The sequence below is a fragment of the Tamandua tetradactyla genome, chromosome 15 (genome assembly GCF_023851605.1).
Source record: "Tamandua tetradactyla isolate mTamTet1 chromosome 15, mTamTet1.pri, whole genome shotgun sequence".
NCBI lineage: Eukaryota > Metazoa > Chordata > Mammalia > Pilosa > Myrmecophagidae > Tamandua > Tamandua tetradactyla.
Genome location: NC_135341.1, coordinates 64,908,906 through 64,934,745, shown reverse-complemented (window position 1 = coordinate 64,934,745; position 25,840 = coordinate 64,908,906). Strand labels below are relative to the sequence as shown.

Here is a 25,840-nt window from a genome sequence, read left to right as displayed (position 1 = left end):
GAAACGTGGCTACTGGAACACAGCTCTACAGTTTCAGGTACTTCCTTCTAGCCAAATACACCTTAATCTATAAAGGATGTATCTATATAATTCATAAAAATAACCTACAGGATAACCTCTTGACTCTGTTTGAAATCTCAGCCACTGACAATTTATTTTGTCTCATTTCTCTCTTCCCCCTTTCAGTTGAAAAGACTTTCTCAATCCTTTGATACTGAGTCCCACCTCATTCTAGGATTTCTGTCCCACATTGCCAGAGAGGTTTACACCCCTGGGAGTCATGTGCCACGTAGAGATGGGGAGGGCAGTGAGTTTTCTTGCCATGCTGGCTGAGAGAAAGATAGGCCGCATCTGAGCAACAAATTAGGAGTAAGACTCTGTGGGTGAGTCTTAGTCCTAATTTTAAGTAGGCTTAGTCTATCCTTTGCAGGGATAAGTTTCATAGGAACAAACCCCAAAACTGAGGGCTCAGCCTATTGATTTGATTGTCCCCACTGCTTTTGAGAACATCAGGAGTTCTCCAAATGGGAAAGTTGAATTTTCCCCTTTTCTCACCATTCACCCAAGGGGACTTAGCGAATATTCACTGTTCAAATCACTCCGGGGTTTATGGGGACATCACTCTGGGATTTATCAGGGCATCCCTCTGGAAAAACCTACAAAACAGATCAGAATTTTTCAGTTCTTGTTTTCTTGTTTCTTGCTCTGCCTCTATGGTGCCTCCCCGCCACTCCCACCCCTCAACCCTTTGGAGAGTCTACTTAAGTATTACAGACCCCAGTCAGATTTTCCCACCAGACTGTCCACCTCTTGGGAGGGAAGAGTCACCTGCATCAGTTTTCCCTGAGGATAAGAACCAGCAGGTTGAAAGACTTTCCTATGAAGCCCCTAGGCTCTGTGTTTTTCCTATCCTGCCTAGTATGTGGTGTTTGTTTGCCTGTGGGTCTTACCAGTATGAAATTAAAATGGTACGTTTAACTTGAGCAGACTCTCCTTGCTGGGGGTGTGGTGGAGACAGAGGAGAGGTTGTAGTCTAGCTTTAATCGCTTCAGTTTTCCAGACCCTGGGGTCTGAATTCCTTGAGGGAGGGATTCTACCTGAGCTGGGCCCCACACCTCTCCTGGGAAATTAATTCCTTTCACCTGTCCAGCCTCTTTGCCTCTTAGACGAGCTTAATTTCCCCCTTACCTGGGCCAGTTGGAGCCTGAGAAGCCTTACAGTGGTATCCAAAGAGTAGTTAAGCAGTAGAAACACAGCCACACACACAAAAAAGAAAAAAAAAATCCTTTTCAGATCAGGATTGCTGCTCAAGTTGTACCTTGAGTTTCTCAGTCAAGAGCTTAATTAAGTTGGTACGTTGCTCTATGACTCTCGAGGTCCTGTGTGCCCTCTCCTTTAGTTCAGGGCATAGACCCTTTCAAGTATTTTGTGCTGTCAGATAAAAAAAAAAAAAGCTATTTTTCACTCTTCTTCTTTCGTCAGCCTTGCCCCCTCTGCACCTGGGCAAAAACCATCAACCTCAGTTTTTCCTCAAGGTTTGGCTGACCTGGAAGTCTGTCTTTAGTAGCCAAAATTTGTTAATTAATTCCATAATTGGAGCTTCATTGAGCTCAGCCCCTTGCTGTTAGTAAAGTCTCTTTTCTTTCCCCTCTGGGAACCAGTCTGTGGGGGAGGGGTGCCGGCCTCTGCAGTTTGGGGGACTCACATTTCTGGGTGGTATCACAGCCAGTCCAGCTTGACCAGACTGGTGTACACTGTGTATCCGGTCACTGATGTGGCCCCAGCAGTTGTTCTGTACTGTTCCTGGCCTTTTACTAGCTGCACTGCAGGATGAACTAAATTCCACACCTCACTAAGCTGCCATCTTGACCACACTCTCCCATTCATTTAATTGTTTTAATCTTTGTTATTTCTCCTCTATTTATTTGGGGTTAGTTTGCTATTCTTTCTCAAGGTCCTCTAGGTGAGGACTTTCTTCTCTTTTTTTTAAATTTTTTTATTTTTGCATGGACAGCACCAGGAACCAAACCTGGTCTCCAGCATGCCAGGCAAGAATTCTGCCACTGAACCGCTGTCACACCACCCATTTATTCTCTTTTTAATATAAGCATTTAGGGCATTAAATTTCCCTTTCAGCACAGCCTTTGCCACAGCCCATTAATTCTGATATGTTATGTTCTCATTTTCATTTGTCTCCAGATAGCTACTGATTTCTCTAGCAATTTCTTCTTTGACCCACTGGTTATTTAAGAATGTATTGTTTAACCATAAGTACATGGAACCTTGAATAGGGCATGAGATTTTGTAGGTTTGTCCAGTCTAGTTTGATGCCCCTATAAATCCCAAAGTGATTTGAACAATGAATAAAGAAGTTTGTAAAGTCCCCTTGCAGCAATGGGGAGAAAGGAGGAAATATTTAACTTCCCCTTTTGGAGAATTCCTGATATTCTCACAAGCAGTGGGGCAAAAAAATCATTAGGCTGAGTCCTCTATCTTGGGGTTTTCCCCTATGAAACTTATCCCTGCAAAGAATAGGCTAAGCCTACTTAAAATTAGGCCTAAGAGTCACCCTCAGAGAACCTCTTTTGTTGCTCAGGTGTGGCCTCTCTCTCTCTCTCTCTAAATCAACATGGCAAGCAGACTCACTGCCCTCCCCCGTACATGGGACATGACTCCCAGTGGTGTAAACCTCCCTGGCAACATGGGACAGAAATCCTGGGATGAGCTGGGACTCAGCATCAAGGGATTGAGAAAAACTTCTTAACCAAAAGGGGCAAGAGAGAAGTGAGACTAAATAAAGTGTCAATGGTGAGAGATTTCAAACAGAGTTGAGAGGTTATCCTGGAGGTTATTCTTTCATGTTATATAGATATCCCCTTTTTAGTTTATGCTGTATTAGAGTGGCTAGAGGGAAGTACCTGAAACTGTAGAGCTGTGTTCCAGTAGCCACGTTCCTTTAATGATTGTATAATGATATAGCTTTTACAATGAGAGTGTGTCATTGTGAAAACCTTATGTCTGATGTTCTTTTTATCTAGGGTATGAATAGATGAGTAAAAAAAAATGGATAAAAAATAAATAATAGAGGCGACAAAGGTTCAAATAAATTGAGTAGATTGAAATACTAGTGGTCAATGAGAGGGGGGATAAGGGGTATGGTATGTATGAGTTTTTTCACTTTTATTTTTTATTTCTTTTGCTGGAGAGATGCAAAATTTAAAAAGAGGATCATGGTGTTGAATACACAACTATTGATGATATTTTGAGCCATTGATTGTACACAATGTATAAGATGTTTCTATGTTTGTTTTTTAAGGTTTTCAATAAGAATATATTTTTTAAATGTGTTATTTAATCTCCATATATTTGTGAAAGTTCTCCTTCTTTGGTGGTTATTGATTTCCAATTACATTCCATTGTGATCAGAGAAAGTGCTTTGAATCATTTCAGTGTTTCTAAATTTATAAAGGCTTGTTTTATGCCCCAGCATATGATCTAGTCTGGAAAATGTTCTATGAGCACTAGAGAAGAATGTCTATCCTGGCATTTTGGGGGTGTAACAACCTATATATGTCCTTTAGGTCGAAGTCATTTATCAAATTGTTTAAATTCTCTATTTCCTTGATGATCCTCTGTCTGGTTGCTCTATCTATAAAGGAGAGTGTGTATTGAAGTCTCCTACTCTTATTGTCAAAATGTCTGTTGCTCCCTTCAGTTTTGGCAATATTTGTCTCATGTACTTTGAAGCTCTTTGATAGGGAGCATAAATGTTTATGATTGTTATTTCTTCTTGGTGAATTGTCCCTTTCCATTAATATGTAGTGTCCTTCTTTATCTCTTATGATGTCTTTACATTTAAAGTCTATTTTGTCTGATATTAGTATAGCTACTCCTGCTTTCTTTTGGTTACAACTTGCGTAAAACATCTTTTTCCATCCTTTCACTTTCAGTCTGTTTGTATCATTGTGTCTAAGATAAGTCTCTTGTAAGCAGCATATAGCTGAATCAATCCATTTTACCAATATATATCTTTTAATAGGCAAGTTTAGTCTGTTAACATTGAAAGTTACTACTGCAAAGAAATTTTTTTAATCTACCATCTTATCCTTTGTATTTTCTTTGTCACATCTCTATATTCTTTTCCTTCTGTCTTTTTATCCTTTACTGGTGCTCTTCAATTCTGCGCCCTCCTCCAGACCTCCCTCTCCTGTCTTTTTTTTTCAGCTGCTGAACTCCCTTTAGTATTTCTTGTAGGGATACTCTCTTGATGACACATTCTCTCAGCATTTGTTTGTCTGAGAAAATTTTAATCTCTCCCTCAATTTTGAAGGACAGTTTGGCTGGGTACAGAATTCTTGGCTGGAGGTCTTTCTTTTTCAGGATTTTAAATATATCATACCACTGCCTTTTTGCATCCACAGTGTCAGTTGAATAGTCCAAACTCAGTCTTATGTGGTTTCCCTTGTATGTATGTAGTAGATTGTTTTTCTCTTGCCGCTTCCAGGATTTTCTGCTTCTCTTCAGCATTTGAGGGACTAATTATTATGTGTCTTGGGGTAGGCCTATTTGGATTTATTCTATTTGGAGTCCATTGGGCCTCTTTGATTTGCAATTTATGTTTTTTATAACAGTTGGGAAGTTTTCCCCCATTATATCCTCAACTAATCTTCCTAGCCGCTTACTGTTCTCTTCTCCTTCTGGGACACCTATGATTCTTATATTTATGCATTTTGTTTTTTCCATTGTTTCTCTGAGATCCAGTTCAAATTTTTCCATCTTTTGCCTTTTGCTCTTTTTTGTGTTCGAAATCGATGTTCTGTCCTCTAGTTTGCTTATTCTTTCTTTTGCCTCTTCAAATCTGCTTTTGTGTGTCCCTACTAATTTTTGTATATGTTGAATGGTGGGGGTCACATCTCATTCTTTTTTCATGTGACTATCCTGTTATTGCAGCACCATTTTTGAAATTTGGTGGGGGGGAGATGGTCGGTGAGGGAGGAGTGCATGGGCTGGGAACTGAACACATGCCTACCACATGGCAAGTAAAAATTCTATCACTGAACTACCCTTGCATCCCCTCTCTAATATATTTTTTATTTAGTCTAGAGCATGTCTTCTTGTTCTCTTTTATGTCAGTAGCCATCCCAATTGATTTTATTTAGTAGAGTTATATGAACTTCTTTGATTAATTGTTCAAGTGTCTGCGTCTCCTCTGGTGTTTTCATATGGTCATTAGGCTGAGCTTTATCTGTATGCATCTTCATATGCTTAGTGATCTTCTGTTACCTTCAAGGCATGTAAATATCATGATAGGGTTACTTTGGAAGTTGATTTCCTTCAGTAGTCTAAAGCTTTGTGTTTGTACAATGGTTTCTTGTGTTCATCTCCCTGTCCATGCACTCCTGAGTGCTCCTGGCTTCTGTTTGGAAAGGAAGGCGTTAGGCTGTTTGCACTAACTGGATGGTCTCCAGTTCTCTGCTTCTCACTTCTTCAGTTTTTGCGACCAGGGCCTCCTTGTGTGGTGTAGAAGGCCCTTCCAGGTCGCTTACCCCCTGGAATTGCTATCCTAGTTGCCTTCCCTTCACTTTTCTCGGCGTTCCTTGGAGCAGGGGTGAACTTGACCTATCCTATTCTACCATCTTAGTTGAACTGAAGCTATGTTTTCTTATAAGTGTTCTCAACGTGGTTGTCCTCAATGTGCTCATTGTGCTCGATGAGGATGGGTTACATTTGCTTACATTTTCCAGGGTGCTTTGATACTTTACGAATGTGTCACAGATTCAGATAAGTCATTGAAGCCAAGTGGGGGGACTAGATTTCTAAGCAGTCGGAGAACTGACTAGAATTGATAGTCCTGTTTTCTTGTTTATTAATCCAGGTCTTTGCCCAGCCAAGAACTGTTTAATGCAGGTATTGCCCTTTCTGAAATCTTTCTGAGAGACCTGAGAAGTTTAGATTTCAAAAGTGTCCCAACATGTGGGCAGTGCAAAGGTGGCTCAGTGGCAGAATTCTTAACCTGCCATGCCAGAGACCTGGGTTCAATTCACAGAGCCTGCCATGCCAAAAAAAAAGTTAGCCTTCCTCTGGCTCTGGGGTGTGTTGATTTAAAAAAGTGTTCCAACATGTGAAGTAGGTAGATGGAGGAAAACTGTCAAAAAGCTATAATTAAGCAACTTAACTATTTAACTACTTAACCATAAATAGGAAATGCCCTTTGTATCTACCAAACAATTAGAATATCAGTAAATCAGGAAATAAGGTATTCATGAATTATCTATATTTTAAGTACATTCTGATTTGATCATTCAGATTTTATCTTATAATTTGCAAATGATGGTTTGAACTAGATCTCCATTTGGATTCAATTTTCTGCCTTAATTATGGGGCTACACACATTTAAACTAAACACAGATCCTCTGTGGTCACAAATTATTGACATCTATTATGTTTTTGAAGCCTGCCCAAATGTGTTTAAAAAGTAAAGATACCATGGGAAATTGCATAAGAGCCAGTCTTTTGCTTCTGAGAGCATTGTTCTTGAAATTTATTTTTGGTTGTTTAGAGTATTCGAACAAAATTAATTTATTTCATAAGCATTCTGCTCATTGACAAGTCCAATATAACTACCAGAGGTGAGAAAGAAATGCTAAGAGCAAAATTTATAACTGATACATATAGTTAAATTACATCAAACATTAACAGTGCTTAAAGACTATAATTGGTAACTTTAAGACTGAAATTTCTAATAAGAAAATAAGTGAGTGGAAAAAAATAAGGAATAAAAGCAAATGCTGTTTTACAGTAGCATAGCTATACAAACACCACCAAGACCGTTGCACTAACCTTCTGTTGCTCTAAGTTCTGCTGCATGAACTCACCACATGAGCAAATTATTCTTGCTTCAAGCCTTATTACTTTGTAAGGGAAATTTCTGGAGAAAGTCCACCAGCTGATGTAGAGAGGTATTTTGCTTGTCTTGATTGCATATTCTTAGAACCTTTGCAAGCTGTAAAAAATATAGGCCAGAAAGAAGTCCCTTTATATCAGCATATTTTCTATATAATAAATTTAAATATTTATGTTAGCTTTAGATGTTGAAAAGGGAAAGAAAAAAACATGGCAATTTCCTCATGTCAAATAGTTTTCTTCTGAACAACTAAAATTATTTTTTCCCCTTAAATTCAAACCCTGTGAGTTTGGGTAGGGGTTAAATGCTTATCTCCATTTTCCAGGTGAAGAATCCCTGGCAAGAAGGTTAAATGACTTTGCCAGCTGCCATAGTAGTGGCAGTACTAGGCAGCAGGAACTCAGTAGATGATACTTCCTGAGTTATTTCTATTATTTGGACCAGATGTGACTGGCTGGCACTTTGAATCATTGAGCTGCCTTTCAGAGGTCTTCTGGCATGAAGTTGGGCTAATGTGAAAGCCAGAGATACAAGATAAAACATTTCCGAAAACACTGGAGTTGAATTTAAAAGATCTGGGTTCAAGTTTCTGACAAATTAGGACTTAGGTCAGTTAACTTGTGGAAATTGTGCTTTTGTTAGTTACGGTACAGGATACTTATTACAGAGATATGCTGTGGCTTAGTACTTGGGCTTATATCCTGGCTCTACCACCTCTCTTATCAGTTTCCTTATGTATAAAATGGTAATGTTACCTAACTCAGGTTATATGTAAAGCTCTTAGCAAGAGTTCTGGTGTATAGTAAGCTGTCTCTAAATGGGAGCAGCATCAGAAGCTGCAGACAGCATGCTATAAACTGTATATTGATACATAGAGGAGATAAGATATATAAATACCTATAATATAAGGTAGAACGTTATAAATGGCATGAGCATAATCTAAAGTTCTTTGGTAATTAAGACGAATTACCATCTGGTGTCATGGGAGGGTTCTTGCAGGAAATGGTTTTTGAGCTTGGCCTTGAACGATAAAAAAAATTTGGACAAACCAAGACTGAAGAAGTTGAAAGTGGTAACTGTTACTGTATTGATTTTGATAAATCATTACATTTTATTTATCTGTTGGCTGTGTATCCATGCCCATATAAACATAGCCTGGTGTTATAGATACTGGCAATTCTTATAATACTTTGTAATTCACAAAATACTTTTTTTTATCTTATTTTTACAAAAATACGGAACGCTTCACGAATTTGCATGTCATTCTTGTGCAGGGGCCATGCTAATCTTATATCATTCCAATTTTAGTATATGTGCCGCCGAAGCAAGCACCACAAAATACTTTTAATGTCTGCAGAAAACCAGTAAGATAGTGATTTACATTTTATTTACAGAAAACCAGTAGTATAGTGATTTACATTTACATATAAAAGTATTTACTTTTATAGATAAGGAAACCAAGGCTCTCACAGCAGTGATTGGTAAAGGAAGAAAACTGATGTACAAGAATTAAATTTCATACATTTCCACAGCATCAGGTTGTCTTTGTTAGTCTAAGTAGAAATAATTTCAAGGCCACCAACCATCTCCTTGAACCCTAGATTGCTTTCTTAAAATGTGTGCCATGTTCAGAAGAGCTAGAGAAACAGTTTAGATGATCCTATGTAAATGCATCACCCTATTGTAAACATTACCACAAAGCCACAAATAGCTAGTGTTGAGACCTAGTAAGCAGCCACGCAGTGAGTGTTTTCATTAACACCAAGTGTATCTTTGCTCGATTTTGCCAGTTAATCAAGCTGTTGACTGAAATTTGCTAGATAGCTCTGATTACCAATGAAGCCACTCCATAAGCATTGGAGGTCTCTGGGAAGCCAGTCATCCAGTTTCATCGTAAAGTCAGGTCATGAATTTGTCAGGTATCCTAAATCATCAGAGTTAATGATCCTTCTGTGAAAAGTGTTGGTACATCAGTTTTAGAATTATTTCATTGATGTTTGGGAGATTTTAATATGAGATAAGCTGTACCTAGTGTGATTCAAATTGCCTGATGAAGCTAGTGGAACCGTATGGGCTCTGGAATCACACAGACCTGAGTTCAATTTCAGCCTTATCACTTATCAGCTGTGATAAGTGAATTTTCCAATTCCTTAAACAAGTTCTGCTGCTTCAGTTGTCTACAATAACCTTACCTAATACCTAAGGTTATGGTGACGATTAAATGAGATAATATGTATGTATAATAGAATGGTAGATATAGTAGAATAATAGAAATAATAGAACTTTAGAATTGATAGGTACAATAATAGTAATAATTCAATAAAAGCTGTCAGTTATAGAATAATAGAAATAATAGTGTAGTAGCATTGATAAAATAATAGTAAGAATTTGATAAAAGTTAGCTATCAGTTACATGAGGCTTTGAATGGTACAGAAGTTAAGATGGAAATTCAGGTGTCAGTGTTAGTTAAAATATGCTTGTATTTCAGAGGATTTTAGATAAATTATTTTTAAAGAAACAGATGTGTAGCTGTAATCTAGAGTCCAGTTGGTAATTTATATTTAAGACAACATACATTTGAAAAACACTTGTTAATTAATGAAGCATTTTCTCATATATTATCTCATTTGATTCCCACCACAAACCCGAAGAAGTAAGCACTGCAAGTATTATTCACATTTTGTAGTTGAGAAAACTGAAGTTCAGAAAGTTTTTCTAATTATCTCACAATTATAGTTACGGAGCATTACTTTTTTCACTACAGCAATTCTGCCTCTCATTCTTTTCTATTAGTTTCCTATTTTAAAGTAAAGAAATGGGTATTATATACTAAATTTTTATATGTTTGTTGTTTGTTTTCTTTGAATCTTAAGAGGAATTTAGTCAGAATTTACTAGCACAGAAAAAGAAAATTTCCAAGTAATTTTTTTGAGTAAAGTTTTCTACTTAAAAAAAAATCTCTTAAGTTCTAGAATAGTATCCTGGTGTGGAACATTCTAAAAATAAATTTATTTCAATAATGTTATTCATATGCTAAATAGAAGTCCTATCTAAATTTATTTATTGTTCTACAGGGAAGTTATTCTAGAGCACTGTGTTTTTACTACACTGTAACTAAAGTGTTTTAACTGAAATTAGCAATTGGTTTTATGTTATCTCCTTGGGAAAAACTAGCAAGTACCTTTAAATAGTGGATTAAACAGCCAATCTGCCAAAAATGATTCAGAATACTTTCACAGTATTGCTGACTTAAGTGGCTTATCCTTCAAAGACCATCCTTATAACTATTACAGATGATTGATCACTTATACTATTACCAGACTGAACTCTCTGCCAGAATCATTGTTTTTCTGCTTAAATGTAAGCCAGGGCTTATGACCTTCAGAGGTATGAAACAGCCACAACAGTGATATGCAAACATGGAACTCAGTGTCATAGTTCATATGTACTGTACACTGTAATTTGTCAAGAGCATTATGATCTTTAATGTATTAATTAAAAGTAGTTTAATGAAAATGGCTAACCTTAATCTCGCTGATTTTTTTTTGCGCTGTTAGCACAGAACCATGTTATGTTACAAGAAATGATAATCACAGATTTAGAGCTATATTGTAATAAATTTAAAATGAGTTCAGTGAAGTTACTTAGTAACTACATTGCCAATAGTTACTTCATTATGCTGGGTGGCAATTAAGCAAAAGTAATAAGTTTATGTACTGTTTTTAAATAGTCAGCAAAATATTTTAGAGAAACAGTGGGGAGGTGAGAGAGTAACTCATCAACACAGTGCTCTAGAATAGCTTCCCTGTAGAACAATAAATAAATTTAGATAGGACTTCTATTTAGCATATGAATAACATTATTGAAATAAACTTATTTTTAGAATGTTCCACACCAGGATACTATTCTAGAACTTAAGAGATTTTTTTTTTTTTTTAAGTAGAAAGCAACTCATCAGATCCAAAGTTGCTTTGGGATTCTCTCTCTGCAAACTTCTGGCATCTGGAGACCCAGGGGATCAGTTTCATTTCAAGTCACTAGTAAGAGCATCTGATATTATAAATGTTCCCCAGGGTGATGATTGTGACTACTCTAATTAGTAGGAGTCAGTATATGGTAGACACTGAGATTTGGACCTCATTGCTTTCAGTAAGACAATATCTTCTCAGATGTAAGAAGTTAAACTGACTTGGGCATCCAGGTTACAGGCTCAGATTGGCCTTCCTAACTCCAAGTTACCTAAAATTCCACCAGTTAATAAGCCTTAAACAGAACACATTCCTAGGGTGAAGTCACTTATCACACCTGCCTTAATGTACTTTAATAGATTTAATAGTTTTCCTCTTAACACCCTTACTAGGATGTACAATGAAGAAATTAGAGTTTAAGGCAGAAAAAAACTGAAGATTAATTTTGAGTAAGGGGCAGTTAGAAGAAAAAGCCTATGTAATTTTAAATTTTCCTATTTGTTCCAAGTAAATAGCAGAGGGCACTACAGTTGATATTCTTTTGGCAGGAGATAATAAATGCAGCAACTACCAAGCCCCTAATAGCTGTTGTATATGTGAGTTCTCTGTATATGGCCTTGACCATCTAATTTTTAAAAAGAATATTTTATTAAAATACTGCTGCTGTTAACGTTTCTATAGTGCCTACTGTATACCAGACACTGTTAAATATACTTTACCATCCCAGTTGGGATGGAGTACTACATATTACATACCATCCTAACTTTACAGGCAAGGAATTGAGGTACGCAAAAGATTGTTACTTGCGCAAGGACACATTGCTGATGAATAGCACCAGAGTCCCTTCTGGTAACAGTTACTTTTTACTATAAAATAACTTTTCTGTCAGATAAGGGAAGATAATCAGGAATGTAAGAGATAATGAGGAGTTCACAAGATGAAGTGAGAGGGCATCCAAAATCAGTTTTTGTCTTTTGAAGTTTGGTCCAGAATTGGTTTGATCCTCTTTCCTAGAGATACCCAAGTGTCACTTAACTCTTGTCCTATCTCTTGTCAAGTTTATTTCCTCCTTCCTGACTGGACTTGTGTGTACCAAGTAAAGAGGGCAGGGCAAGAACTGTGAAAATTCTCTGAGCTGGGTGGAAGAACCTGAGGATTTGAGGTTGGTCATGCACAGCAAACAAAAGGGGTGAGATGATTTTTTCATCACATTATTACCCACCTAGTAGATTAATAAAATGTCTACCAGTGGAAAATAGGGTGAAGATGCATTGTACTTCTTAATTAAATTAACAGTTTCTGGAATCTGTTCCCATATAATGAAAATTTGTTCTTTAAAACTCCTTACATGTGTCTTGTCTTACACAAGACTGGCAGCTTGAAAACACTACCTTCACCTCCAAAATGGAAACAGATGTTCTTAATACTAGCTATGCCTTGGTAACAAAGGCATATATTCACACACAATTCTTACTGATATTAATAAATAAGCAGCATAGAAAGTACAATGAAGACCACAAGTTATAATTAATACAATGTAGTAACATCTCAAACATTTTTTAATTATGCTGTATAAAAATATACTTCATACTGAATGATGCTGATCTTCTATTATTAAAAATGAAAAAATGTTACAGTGTATCCCAAATCAATTCCATAATGAGATATTTATGAAAAATCACTTTAGCTCACTCTGTAGTTTACAATGCAGCCAGAACTGGTTATAACAATTTGTTACAATTTCAAGAAACTATACTGTAGATGAAAATCATATTTAATATAAATGTCACATTTTATAGTCCTATTACTCTTGAAGTAACAGTTTTATAGAGTAGTTTGAATTTTCAGAATATGCAATGTAATCAAGACATTTCAAGCAGAAATGTGTTACCTAAGACATTTCAAGTAGAAATATGTGAACTTAATATTTAAAATGTTACAAACATACAATAGCATGCTCATGGGAAACAGACTGTATTCTTTTGCCTTTTGTATTTTATATGTCATATCTAATTTTCCTTCTTTCTACACTCTTTTCCACACCTCTCTCTTCTGTCTTTTCGTATTTGTCTCCAGTGCTCCCTTTAGTATTTCTTGCAGAGCTGGTCTCTTGGTCACAAATTCTCTCAGTGATTTTTTTGTCCAAAAATGTTTTAATTTCTCCCTCATTTTTGAAGGACAATTTTGCTGGATATAGAATTCTTGGTTGGCAGTTTTTCTCTTTTAGGAATTTAAATATATCATCCCACTGTCTTCTCGCCTCCATGGTTTCTGCTGAGAAATCTACACATAGTCTTATTGGGTTTCCCTTGTATGTGATGGATTGTTCTTCTCTTGCTGCTTTCAAGATCCTCTCTTTCTCTTTGACTTCTGACATTCTGACTAGTAAGTGTCTTGGAGAACGTCTATTTGGATCTATTCTCTTTGGGGTGCGCTGCACTTCTTGGATTTGTAATTTTAGGTATTTCATAAGAGTTGGGAAATTTTCAGTGATGATTTCTTCCATTAGTTTTTCTCCTCCTTTTCCCTTCTCTTCTTCTCCTTCCGGGACACCCACAACACATATATTTGTGTGCTTCATATTATCTTCAATTCCCTGAGTCCCTGCTCATATTTTTCCATTCTTTTCCCTATAGTTTCTGTTTCTTTTTGGATTTCAGATGTTCCATCCTCCAGTTCACTAATCCTAACCTCTGTCTCTTGAAATCTACCATTGTAGGTTTCCATTGTTTTTTTCTTCTCTTCTACTGTACCTTTCATTCCCATAAGTTCTGTGATTTGTTTTTTCAGACTTTCCATTTCTTGTTTTTGTTCATTCCTTGCCTTCTTCGTATTCTGCCTCAATTCATTGATTTGGTTTTTGATGAGGTTTTCCATTTCTGTTTGTATATTCTGAATTGTTTCAGCTTCTGTATCTCATTTGAGCTATTGGTTTGTTCCTTTGACTGGGCCATATCTTCAGTTTTCCTGGTGTGATTTGTTATTTTTTGCTGGCATCTAGACATTTAATTACCTTAATTAGTTTATTCTGGAGATTGCTTTCACTTATCTTACCTAGGGTTTTCTTGCTAGATGACTTTGTTGTCTATCTGTTCTTTGACCTTCAGTTCAGCTTTTTCTGGGCCTCTAGCTTAAGTTTTGTTTAACAGAGGGTAATTTTTCAGTTCTTGTTTTCTGTTTCTTGTCCTGCTTGTAAGGTGCCTTTTCCCTCCCCACCCTTAGGAGGTTCTACATAGGTATTATAGACTCCAGCTGGGTTTTCCCGGACTAAACTGGCCTCCTATCAGGGGGAAGGAGTCACCTGCGTCAGTTTTCCTTGAGGGTGAGACCCAGCAGGTTGAAAGACTTTCCTGTGAAGTCTGTGGGCTCTGTTTCTCTTATCCTGCCCAATATGTGGCGCTTATCTGCCTGCAGGTCCCACCAGCAAAAGATGTTGTGGCTCCTTTAACTTTGGAAGGCTCTCCCTGCTGGGGGCGTGGTGGAGACAGAGGAGAGGTTGTAGACTGGTTTTAATGGCTTCAAATTTCCAAGCCCTGGGGTCTGAATTCCTTGATGGAGGGATTCCACCTGAGTTGGGCTTCACCTCCGTTTCCTACCCTTTCCTCTTTTTCTGTTAGCCCAATAAGTGCCCTCTGCCTTGACCCGTTTTGCCTGAGCTGGGGTCTATTTTTAGTAGTCAGAATTTGTTTATTAATGCCACAATTGGTGTTTGGTTGGACTCAGTCCCTGCTACTGTTAGAGTGTCTTTCCTTTCCCTCCGGGAAGCCGTCTGTGGGGGAGGGGCGCCGGGCGCCGGCCACTGTGACTTGGGGAACTCACGGTTCCGGAGACTCTCAGCCAGTTCAGCTGGTCCAGACTGGGTACGCTGTGTGTCTGATCACTATCATCGCTCCGGGAGCTGTTCTGTACTGTTTCTGGTTATTTAGTAGTTGTTCTGGAGGACGAACTAAAACGCGCACATTGCTAAGCTGCCATCTTGCCTTCCCCCCAGACTGTATTCTTTTAATATCATGTGCCTACCTTGGAAATTTGATTAATAAACAAATAGTTTATTATATTAACTAAAATAGATCATAAATTCTAATTATGATATATTATCTACATTAGAAAACCTTTGAGAAGAAAATTTTATCAACAGTAAATCCCTCAGTACTGTGAACTATGAATTTGTACCTATTTTAATGATATAACTATTATGAATTTATAATTTACAAAATTATAAATTTATAATTTACACATTCATAAATTATAAATTTACTAATACCAATAAATAGAAATTAGAAATATGGACAAAGGGAACCAAACAGTCAGTGGTAGGTAATAATATTACATGTACACCATGCTGATTCCTACCTTTATACTTTTGCTGCTCCCCAGGTCAGGCCTGTAGAACTGTCTCTTCTCTTCTTATACAAATTTCACTTACCATTTAGAGGCTCAGCTTGGACACAACTAGATTTTGTCCTTAACTAATAAGAAAAATCATGACATATTTAAAGAAATACTTAAGCCATTTTAATTGAATGCTTATAGAAGCCCTCCTGAACAACGAATTCACTTAACTGTAACTCAGTTTTACATAGTAACATCATCACAAGCTTTCTTTTCAAACTAAGATTCTAGCTTCAAAGCAATACTTTCGTTTATAAGCATAGATACACGTTTTTCAGAATTGGGTAAATTCCCATAACAATTAGGAATTATAGATGAATGCTTTTTAACTATCCCCATATTAGAAGTACACCCACATAGCAGTAACCTTACGTCAAAATTTAATTGAGGTAACATTCGTTTCTTTATCCGGAATGAGTGAGATTTGGAAAACATTGGTTTATAATATGCATGGTTAGCTCACAGCCTATTTTCTGTAGTGTAATGTCCTGTGACCTGCCTTTATGGTGCTTTGTAGTTAAAAAAAAAAACTTGGATTGTTTACTGATCGCATTATATTGAGCTCTTTACAAAATATTTTGTCCTGCTTCGCAATAGCAATTACCTTTAAATCACATTATCTTATTTCTCTCATAACAATGTATTTATTATTTGCTAGCTCCTTCACAGTGGGAGAGGCTCCATATAGTTTACTATGCTGTGGTTGTAAAATGAATACAACACAGCAGTTGTTTTGGTAATTTAAATTAAGTCTCACTATGGAATTGTCTGAGATGACAATTAAGTATCCAGTAAACAAAGTTGGCCACAAGAAATATGTAAGTACTCTGTTAAATATAAATTGTATTTTCCATTGGGATGTCAAAGTAACAGTCGATCAGTTAAAATACTTTATTGCATGTGTTTATATTTTCAAATTTAGCTGCATGAGAAACCTTGGACTTAAAGGTTTTTTTCCTTGTTTTTTTATCTTTTGAGTGTATTTTTCCTTTTGAGGTTGTGTTTGAAAGTAATTTAAGGTGAAGGCCTAAAATGTGTGCGTTGGAAAGTTTTTCATTATTTAATTTGTTGGTTTTAATTGTGAATTCACTGCCAGATATAATGTGAGATGTAGAATTCTGATCTATACTCACCTGCTCTGTGATTTTGGACAATTTGACTGATGAGCCTCATTTTCACCACCTGAAAAATGAGCCTAATAATCATTACCTCCTGGGTTGGAATCTTAATGTGGGATACTATAAAGGGCTTTTTACAGTTTTGCAACAGAGTAAATAAATGGTAACTATTTGTGTATCTTTTTTTTTCAACCATCTATAGTGGATCCATAAACTACAATCATTTAACACCCAACATCCCAGCTTCACTGTTCTTCTAGTCACCCTTCCTAGAACTTGCTCTCCAGTCTCCTTGTTCTCCCTCCCCATAGACTGTTCTGGATTTTGCTACTCACCAACTGTCTGCCTTCAATCCATTTCTTCAGCCTTCCCCCATTCCAATTTTCCTATCTTGCAGGTCATTTTTACTATAATTTCAGTCTTTTACTGCTGGTTTCTCTGGACCTTCACTTTATAGCAGACAATTTAGCAAATTTTTCTCTACTTCCTCTATACAATTCTTGTTTCCCCAACCGAATTAGAACTATTCAATGGCAAAGAAGACTGTATCCTGTACTTCTCTCTTATTAGCCTTAGTTGTCGGGCATAATGCCAAAAACAAAGACAGCATTAAATACAATTCATTGGGGAAAAAAAATCTGAAAGTGGTGGTCCTATAGTAAAATTAAGAGCATGGCACATTCTAGTACATTTAATTTGGTAATAGCTATACTGCATACAAGTTTACTTACAGCAATCATTAAGAAATAGTCATTTTCAGAAGAGGAAATACAAATGGCTAAAAGGCACATGAAAAGATGCTCAACTTCCCTGGCTGTTAGGGAAATGCAAATCAAAACCACAAGGAGATATCATCTCACACCTGCCAGAATGGCCATTATCAAAAAAAAAAAAAAAAACAGAAAATGACAAGTACTGGAGAGGATGTGAAGAAAGAGGCACACTTATCCACTATTGCTGAAAATGTCAAATGGTACAACCACTGAAGAAGGCAGTTTGGCAGTTCTTCAGGAAGCTAAATATAGAATTGCCATATGATCCAGCAATGCCGTTGCTAGGTATCTATTCAGAGGACACAAGGGCAAGAACAGACAGACATTTGCACACCAGCGTTTATAGCAGCATTATTTACAGTTGCCAAGAGATGGAAACAGCCCAGATGTCTATCAACAGATGAGTGGCTAAACAAGCTGTGGTAAAAACATACGATGGAATATTACACAGCTGTAAGACAGCATAGAGTTATGAAGCTGTAACCACGTAGATGAACCTTGAGGACGTTATGCTGAGTGAGTGATAATCAGCTGAGTATGCTGATTATCCAGAAACAAAAGGACAAATACTGTATGGTCTCACTGATATGAATTAACACTAATGAGTAAACTTGGGGAATTTCATTAAGAACAGAGGTCATCAGGAGATAGAGATCGGGTAATTGGAGATGAAAGGACAGATTGTGCAACAGGACTGATTGTAAAACTTCCGACATAGAACTGAATGAAGCTGAATGTGAAAATGATAGAGGGAGAAGACTGGGGGCACATATGAAACCAGAAGGAAAGATAGATGATAAAGACTGAGATGGTATAATCTAGGAATACCTAGTTTGTACAATGATAGTGACAAATTTTAAAATGTTTTTGTGTGAGGAAGAACAGAGGAATGTCATTATTGCAGGGTGTTGAAAATAGATGGTCATTTGTATTTTAAAGCTTCAACTTCTCTGTGCGATTAAAGCAAGAAATGTTTATTTAGTACAAAATTTATATTTTAACTAGGGCATTTCCTAATTTAACTTATATGGACAGTTTAATTGAACACCATAAGTACATGAAACCTTGAATAGGGCATGAGATTTTGTAGGTTTGTCCAGGTTAGTGTGATGCCTCGATAAATCCCAGAGTGATTTGAGCAGTGAAGAAGTATTTGCAAAGTCCCCTTGGGGGAATAGGGAAAAAGGGGGAAAATTCAGCTTCCCCATTTGAAGAATTCCTGATATTCTCGCAAACAGTGGGGACAAAAAATCAATAGGCCAAGCCCTCAGTCTTAGAGTTTATCCCTTTGAAATTCATTGCCACAAAGGATAAGCTAAGCCTACTTAAACTTAGGCCTAAAAGTCACTCCAAGAGAATGTCTTTTGTTGCTCAGATGTGGCCTCTCTCAGCCAACACGGCATACAAACTCACTGCCCCCCCCCCCCCTACATGGGACATGACTCCCAGGAGTGTAAACCTCCCTGGCAATGTGGGACGGAAATCCTAGAATGAGCTGGGACTCATCAAGGGGTTAAGAAAAACTTCTCAACCAGAAGGGGGAAGAGAGGAATGAGATAAAATAAAGTTTCAGTGGCTGAGAGACTTCAAACAGTCGAGAGGTTATCCTGGAGGTTATTCTTACGCATTATATAGATATCCCCTTTTTAGTTTATGGTGTATTCAAGTGGCTAGAGGGAAGTACCTGAAACTGTAGAGCTGTGTTTCCAGTAGCCAGTGTTTCTTGAATTTGATTGTATAATGATATAGCTTTTGCAGTGTGACTCTGTGATTGTGAAAACCTTGTGTCTGATGCTTCTTTTATCCACAGTATGGACAGATGAGTAAAAAATATGGATAAGAAATAAACAAAAATAGGGGGAACAAAGGTTAAAATCGAGTAAACTGAAATATTAGTGGTCAATGAAAGGGAGTGGTAAGGAGTTTGCCATGTATGAGTTTTTTACCTTTCTTTTGCTGGAGAGATACAGATTTTCAAAAAAATGATGATGGTGATGAATACACAGCTATGTGATAAAACTGTGAGCCATTGATTGTAACCAAGTCAAGAATGTTTGTGTGTTTGTTCGTTGTTTATAATAAAAATATTTTTTTAAAAAAGGAGAGAAATAGTTATTTAACTCTACTTAATTGGGAGAGGCACCTAACTGCCTAGTAATGGAAAATTCAGTGAAGAAAAGAGGAAATTACTTAAATCCCTGATGTCAGAAGATGTGCATTCAAATTCTACTGCTCTAGCTGCAAGTCACTTAACATTAGCTGTGATGAGAGCAGGATGGGGGGAGACCCAGACATAACAACTAACCAGAAAACAAAACAGAGCAAATCTTAGGCCGTACAGATTTAAGTCTTGGCTCTGTATATATTCTTGAACAAGGCATGCATCTCTTGACTTCCTGATGGCTAAACATGTTTGTGTTGTTGCTTGGTATATGGTGGTTGCATACTAAATATTTTGCATATTTTCAAGTAAACCTCTTTGAATCTACATTGCCTCATTTGCAAAATGAGGGACTTGAACTAGACAATCACCAAAATCCCTTTGAGCTGTAACATTCTATAAATCATTCACCTCAGAGAGGAATAAAAGGTAAAGGATGAATAGTGTTATTTATAAGCTCACTGGGAGTTGCTAACTTACCTAAAAGAAAAAGTTGTAACAAAAAGAAAAAAAAAAGGCACATCTAAATTAGATAAGGGTTTATTAAACTATAATTTTATTTACATTAAGGCTTTACCTTTATGGTCATATCAGTGGACAGCTGAGGCATTTTCCCCCTGGGTTTTTGATAATCTGTTCTGCCCAGAAAGAACTATGGATTGTATTCTTGAGATGATCAAATTCCTCAATAATAACTTAAAGCAAAGTTGAACCTATCAAGCTGACAAGCAGTTCTCTGCAGAAAAAGAGCTATATTTTATAATATATATGCCAGGTTTGACGTCTCCTTAATATAATACATGCATTAAACAAGTTCCAAGAGTTTATAATGCTGACTCTCTCCCTTTTTCAGTGAATGATTCTGCCTACTGAAGAGAAAAATGTAAAATTGTAAATTATTGCCAATTTAGATTTTTGTACTTCAGGTTCTCTGATTTCTAAAATAAATACAAACTCACAGTTTCCTTTTCTTTTATTTCCACAACTTTTATATACATAATACACAGACATAAGTATCTTGAAGATGTTTATAAACTATCTAACTATATAGTTTAAATAACTATAAAGTTTTTATATTATGATGTTTCTGAATAAGGATTTACATGCTTTGTTATCTGGCATGCAGTTATTACCAAATATTAGCAAATATTACCAAGGGCTCAAGTAGTATTAGTCTGAATCTTCAGGTAAAAAAACCTGAATATCCACCAGGCAGAGATTGGAAAACTGAAGAACATTACAGAGAGAAAATGTTTCCCGGAAAGGCCATGCCTACTAGTAATTATATCTGGAGGTCCCTAACTAATAGATTAGAATGTACAAATAATTCTCAAAATTGGGTCTTAAAGATCTCCAGAATAGTTATTACTACCATGCCCCTACCCTTTCGCTTCTTAATTTGCCAAAATCTCCAGTATGGTATTGTTCTTTTGCTTACTGGTCTGAGTCTAGGGAAATGAAAGGTTGTCTGCCATCTTTGATCCAGTGTCCTGACAGACAAGTTCACATAGTCTTGAGTTCATGGACATATTATACAATATACTAGAATGTTTAGCCTACACGGGAAGAATCATTGTCTTCTCCCATAAACCCTGGCATTTAGAGATTTTTTTTTCCTAAAGTTGTTTTGAACATTTCATTTGTATCATCGCATGTCTGTGGGAAATTGAAACCTCAAATAGATAAGACAGCACAAAATCTAATTCAGATGATCATTTCTGAGATTACTTTAACCTAACTTTAGATTAAATTTTCCCATTTGTTCCATGTAAGAAAAAGGTACCCCAATTTACATTCTGGCAGCAGATAATCAGAGGGAGAAGAATAAAATTGGTAAAAATTATTCTTAAGAGAAATGTTTGTAAAGGAAGATGATGCACATATACTTTCTCTTTAAGCCTTTGAAAAACATAGAGATTATTTTTATGAAGATATGTGTTTTGCTTGAATTCTAGCTGTAGTTCTTGGCCCAGAATTGTCTCTATGAATACTACATCTATTCTGTGAAAGTCTGTTTACTCACATTAGAAGTACTGATTTTAAAAAATGACAGCTGAACAGTGGTGTTCAGATCATTTTAACCACATAACGCTCTCAGCAAATCAAAGTTGTCATGGAAGTACAATATCCACAATATCCAAAATGTATCTCCTCTGTTTGAAGTAGAGTGAAGAAAGAAAAACAGAAGTGCATGTGCACACACAGACATGCACACATATGTATATAAATTTCCTATGGTCTGAGAACCACAGTTTGAAAATTTCTGACCCTCAGGCAGTAACTGAGAAGACGAGATCCCTCCAGTTGCCGACTGTACTCACTGAAAAGCATAGCGCGTCAATTGCAGAATGGCCACTGAAACTTGGGACATTTTTGCCAGATCTAAAGGATAGTAAATATGAGGGGACTGGTGGGAAGCGATTCAGTTTGATAGTCCTAGCACATTCTGGATGTTAAAAACTCTTAAATCAAACAAACCAACTCTCTGTACCCATATGAACCATTGCACTGAGAAAAACTGCTCAAAATAGAATTCAAATTGAACAGGATAGGACAATAAGGAAGAGAAAAGGGAAAGCCCAGATAGAAGTTGGGCAACGGCAGCAGAGGAGGTAGTCCCACAAAATAGGACGTGATATATTTTAGTCACTTTGAGAGAACAATGAAAGAAAGAGCTCTAGAGTAATGAAGCAGGAAAAAACTCTCTTAAGCTTTCCCTTACAAAAAGGTTATTTTGTTTTTTAAATGAGCAAATTAAAAATTAGGCAATTTAAGTAAAAAAAAAAAGAAGCAGAATAATGTCCCAATAATGAAAATGTGCCACAGAAAAAAAATAGGTAAAAACTGTTACTATTATTTCAAAATAAGTTAAAAGAAATTAAGATAATGACAGGATAGGAAAGAAAACATAAATCAGACATAGAAAATCTGAAATTAGATGACTGGGGAAAAGATCAATTGAGTACGTGTTTAAACATGGACCACAGATTTTTTTATCCAGTCAAATTTCCTTCAAGTATAATGACCACAGTAAATAGTAGGCAACTCCGGGAATCAGGAAATATTTTTCTTATGAAATCTTACTGAACAATCTACTAGCAAATGAGCTTCAGACAACTGGAACAAAAACCTGGGGAGGCATCAGTATAAGGACTGATGACTGGTAAAATTTTACATTTCTCTGACTCCCAAGTACTTAAGTAGCGGTCCATGGGACTGAGTTCTGGCCACTGACATGGGGTGACAGTAACACAAGGCACTTCCAGACTTAACCAGATTGTGAAATGGCAAAAAAAAAAAAAAGGTTCTCTTGATATTTTGTAAATCCTTAGCCAGTGTGAATATAGAACTAAATAATATTGTACAGAGAACGCAGTTTATTACATGCTAATATATTTTTAGGACCCCTAGTATTTTCAGAATGGAAAAATATGACTTGTGGAAGTGACAGATTTCACAAAGTAATGCCTAAATGTTTCACAGATGTGTTTTAGGCTTTTGGGGTTTTTTTGTTTTTAACTTGTTATCACTGCTTTACAACCCTGAATTATTGTTCACCAACATTTCTCACCATCTGACATACTATATATTTAGGTGTAGTATTTGCTCCACTGTTACCTTTTCCCCTACTGAAATAGAAGTCCCATGAAAGGAAGGACTTTGGATTTGTTCACAGTTAAATTCACAGTAGCTATAACAGTGCCCAGTACATATTTGTTGAATATATTGATATATTTGTTGAATTAAAAAAGTGAATTAATTTCATTTTGTATGTTTTTTCTTTTTAGTTAACATGTTTTGAGCATTTGTTCATGCTATCAAAGAGTAAAATACCCTTCTTTTTAAAGAATATCATCATATACTAAAGCAGTAAGTTTGCATTTAAAGGGAAATCAAATCTGATAAAGATGTTTCAGTAACTCCATGTTTAAAATGGGATTGTAAATGACAGTTTACAGAGTCTATATTTCGATATACCACGTTCTTTTTGAAATAAAAAATTAAAAGAACCAAAACTTTACAATATACCCTAATCTTTTAAATTCATGACAATTCCACTTTTCTGATGATAACCCCTTTTGAAACTAAAGAATACTTATCCAGTGTAAGGAAAATTGTAGGTATCATACAGATCCATGAGTATAGCAGCTGGACATGGTGCATCATCATGTGGTACAATATCCTCACCCCATAGATGTTCCCCCAATATTACCTACCAGCAGATGGTTGAACTAAAAGGTGAAGGTGGGTGACTCACTCATATTGTACAAAGCCTTGGAACCTTTTGGTGTAGGTCAATTAGAAGAATCAGATTTCAGCATGCTTGAGATAGCATAATTAGCTTGTTCATTTCTTGTTAGTTTAGCTATCACTTTCCTAACTGTATTTTATTAACTTTCAGAAATAGGTGTGAGGCCAATGTTCTCTGCTTTTGAGTTCATTTAGTAAAATAAGAATCCTACAATTGGGTGATTTTCTGTCATTTTCTGCCTGTACCCTTTGATCCTACCCACCTTCAAATAGTTCTTGTTGAATAACTGCTTTCCTTTTGTATATGTTATATATATACTGGAATAGGAGGAGAAAATCCAGTTCTTCCTGCTTTTTTGAATAAAATAGTAACTTGTAAATCTGTCCTGTCCAATATTAGTGGCTCCAGCAATCCTTTACTAATCCTTTCTTTCCCTATCTTCTTTCTTTTCTCTTTCTGTATTCTTTCTCTCTTTCTTCCTTTCTTCTCTCTTTTCTGATGTGTGTGTTTATCCCTGTTAATGAGGGAATAATTGGTCATATATGCAGGAATGCTGGGGCAACTGCTACCCAGGCAGTTCCAGTCTTGTTTCTTTCTCAGCTCTCTTCTCAAACTTTAGCAGTCTTCCTACAGTTTCCAGTCTTGACTAACTTCCTTATATCTTTCTGGGCAGACATTTGACAGGCATGTGTAACTAGGAATATATAACTTTGGGACTACAATATTATAACATGTTATGGTTTTAGTAACTATTACTAATAGTTCAAATTGGCACTGTGATGGTGACAGTGGTGCATTCTCCACTGCTTATAGAAAGTTACAGGAATACACATTTGGACAGTTTGGAGTGAGATACAGCCTGCAGAACTGTTAAGTAGCCAGTGTTGACCAAATCTGAATTGTTTCTAGGGTCTTACATTATTTCTCTTGAATACTCAATTTACACATTGGCTTCAAACAAAATCTTTAATGGCAGAGCCCCCCAAGTTACATAAAGGGGAAATGGATTTGGGATGATTGAGTTCCTCAAATATCATGATGTAATACATTGGAAAGTAACCATTGGTGCATACCACCTACCTGTTCTTCTATATTATATGTCCCTTTTCATTCAGCTTAGTAAAGTTTTAAATAATTTAGTATACCTTGGTTTAGGGAACAAAGGATCAAGCAACTGAATTTGAGCAGTTTAATGTGAGTATGCATCAGAACAGATTCCATTTGAAATATCCCCACCTTCACCTCTCTCCACACCTCTTCACTCTCCCCAAAATAACAAGTTATTTTAAATTTTGATTTTAACTAATATACTAAGTAAGCTCTCTTATACTACTAAAGCAGTTAATACAACTAAGATGTAGCTAATGTAAAGCATTTGACAACAGAATTTGGGGAAGACCTCCATGTAAAGAGATGTATAATCACGTACTTTAAATATCACACATATTGTTCATGCTGAACATTTGTATATACAGGAATTTTCCCTAGAGGCAACCCAAGATCTCAGTATCAATTTTAAAATAAACTTTTTATTTTGGACTAATTTTAGGTTTACGGAAAAGTACTAAAAATAGTACAGCATACCTGATTACCACTCACCCAAGTTTCACCACTCACCCATTTTCACTATTGTTAATTCCTTAAAGTTTAGTGTACATTTAAGGAACTGACATCACTACATTACTTCCCTATACAATTTTTTTTTTTAAAAAAAAAAAGGTCTGCAAATCTACTGTGTTACTAGAGGTAAATAATTTGATCTGTTGTATGTTTCTATCTGCTTTTCTTACCAGGCTTTTGATTATGAACACATATTTTTATAGCAATTTAAAAATATTATTAAGCTACCTCCAAAATAATAAATTTTTAAAACACTACCTTATTGTTATCTGCAGGTAATTTTCAACTTTAAAAACTGAGCCGTTTTTATTCAATAAAAAGTTGATCAGATTGTCTCAAGATGGAAGCCTAGGAGGCTTGATTACATTTGATTATTAAATGTAGTGTGGTATGCTGGATGGAATCTTAGAACAGAAAAAGGCCAATAGGGGAAAACTAAGGAAATCTGAATGAAATATGAACTTCTTCAATAATAATGTATCGATATTGGTTCATTAGTTGTGACAAATGTATCATGCTAATATAAGATGTTAATAATGGGAAAACTGAGTATGGGGTATATGGTAATTCCCTGAGCTATCTTTTCGTTTTTCTGTAAGTGTGAAACTGTTTAAAAATAAAATTTTTTTTAAAATACACCTGCCCAAAAAT

General features: G+C 36.2%; 1 protein-coding gene, 1 long non-coding RNA gene and 1 other non-coding gene across 7 annotated transcripts in view; 1 reads left to right on the top strand and 2 right to left on the bottom strand.

Annotated features, from left to right (window-relative positions):
• The window catches only part of UBE2E2 (ubiquitin conjugating enzyme E2 E2), a 477,055-nt gene that overhangs the window by 317,011 nt on the left and 134,204 nt on the right, over positions 1-25,840 (top strand). The window lies entirely within an intron of this gene.
• The window catches only part of LOC143657517 (uncharacterized), an 84,939-nt gene that overhangs the window by 44,116 nt on the left and 14,983 nt on the right, over positions 1-25,840 (bottom strand). For 3 of the 5 annotated variants that reach the window (XR_013162880.1, XR_013162881.1, XR_013162878.1), the window contains exons 3-5: positions 16,399-16,447; positions 15,227-15,342; positions 6,841-7,003 (exon numbers count right to left, since the gene is read on the bottom strand). This is a non-coding gene — a long non-coding RNA (uncharacterized LOC143657517). Of the gene's footprint in view, positions 1-6,840; positions 7,004-15,226; positions 15,343-16,398; positions 16,461-25,840 lie in introns of all 5 variants that reach the window. The other 2 variants (XR_013162879.1, XR_013162882.1) reach the window with 2 other exon arrangements.
• On the bottom strand, positions 8,134-8,236 carry LOC143658123 (U6 spliceosomal RNA). The gene has a single exon (XR_013163146.1). It is a non-coding gene; the product is annotated as a U6 spliceosomal RNA (small nuclear RNA).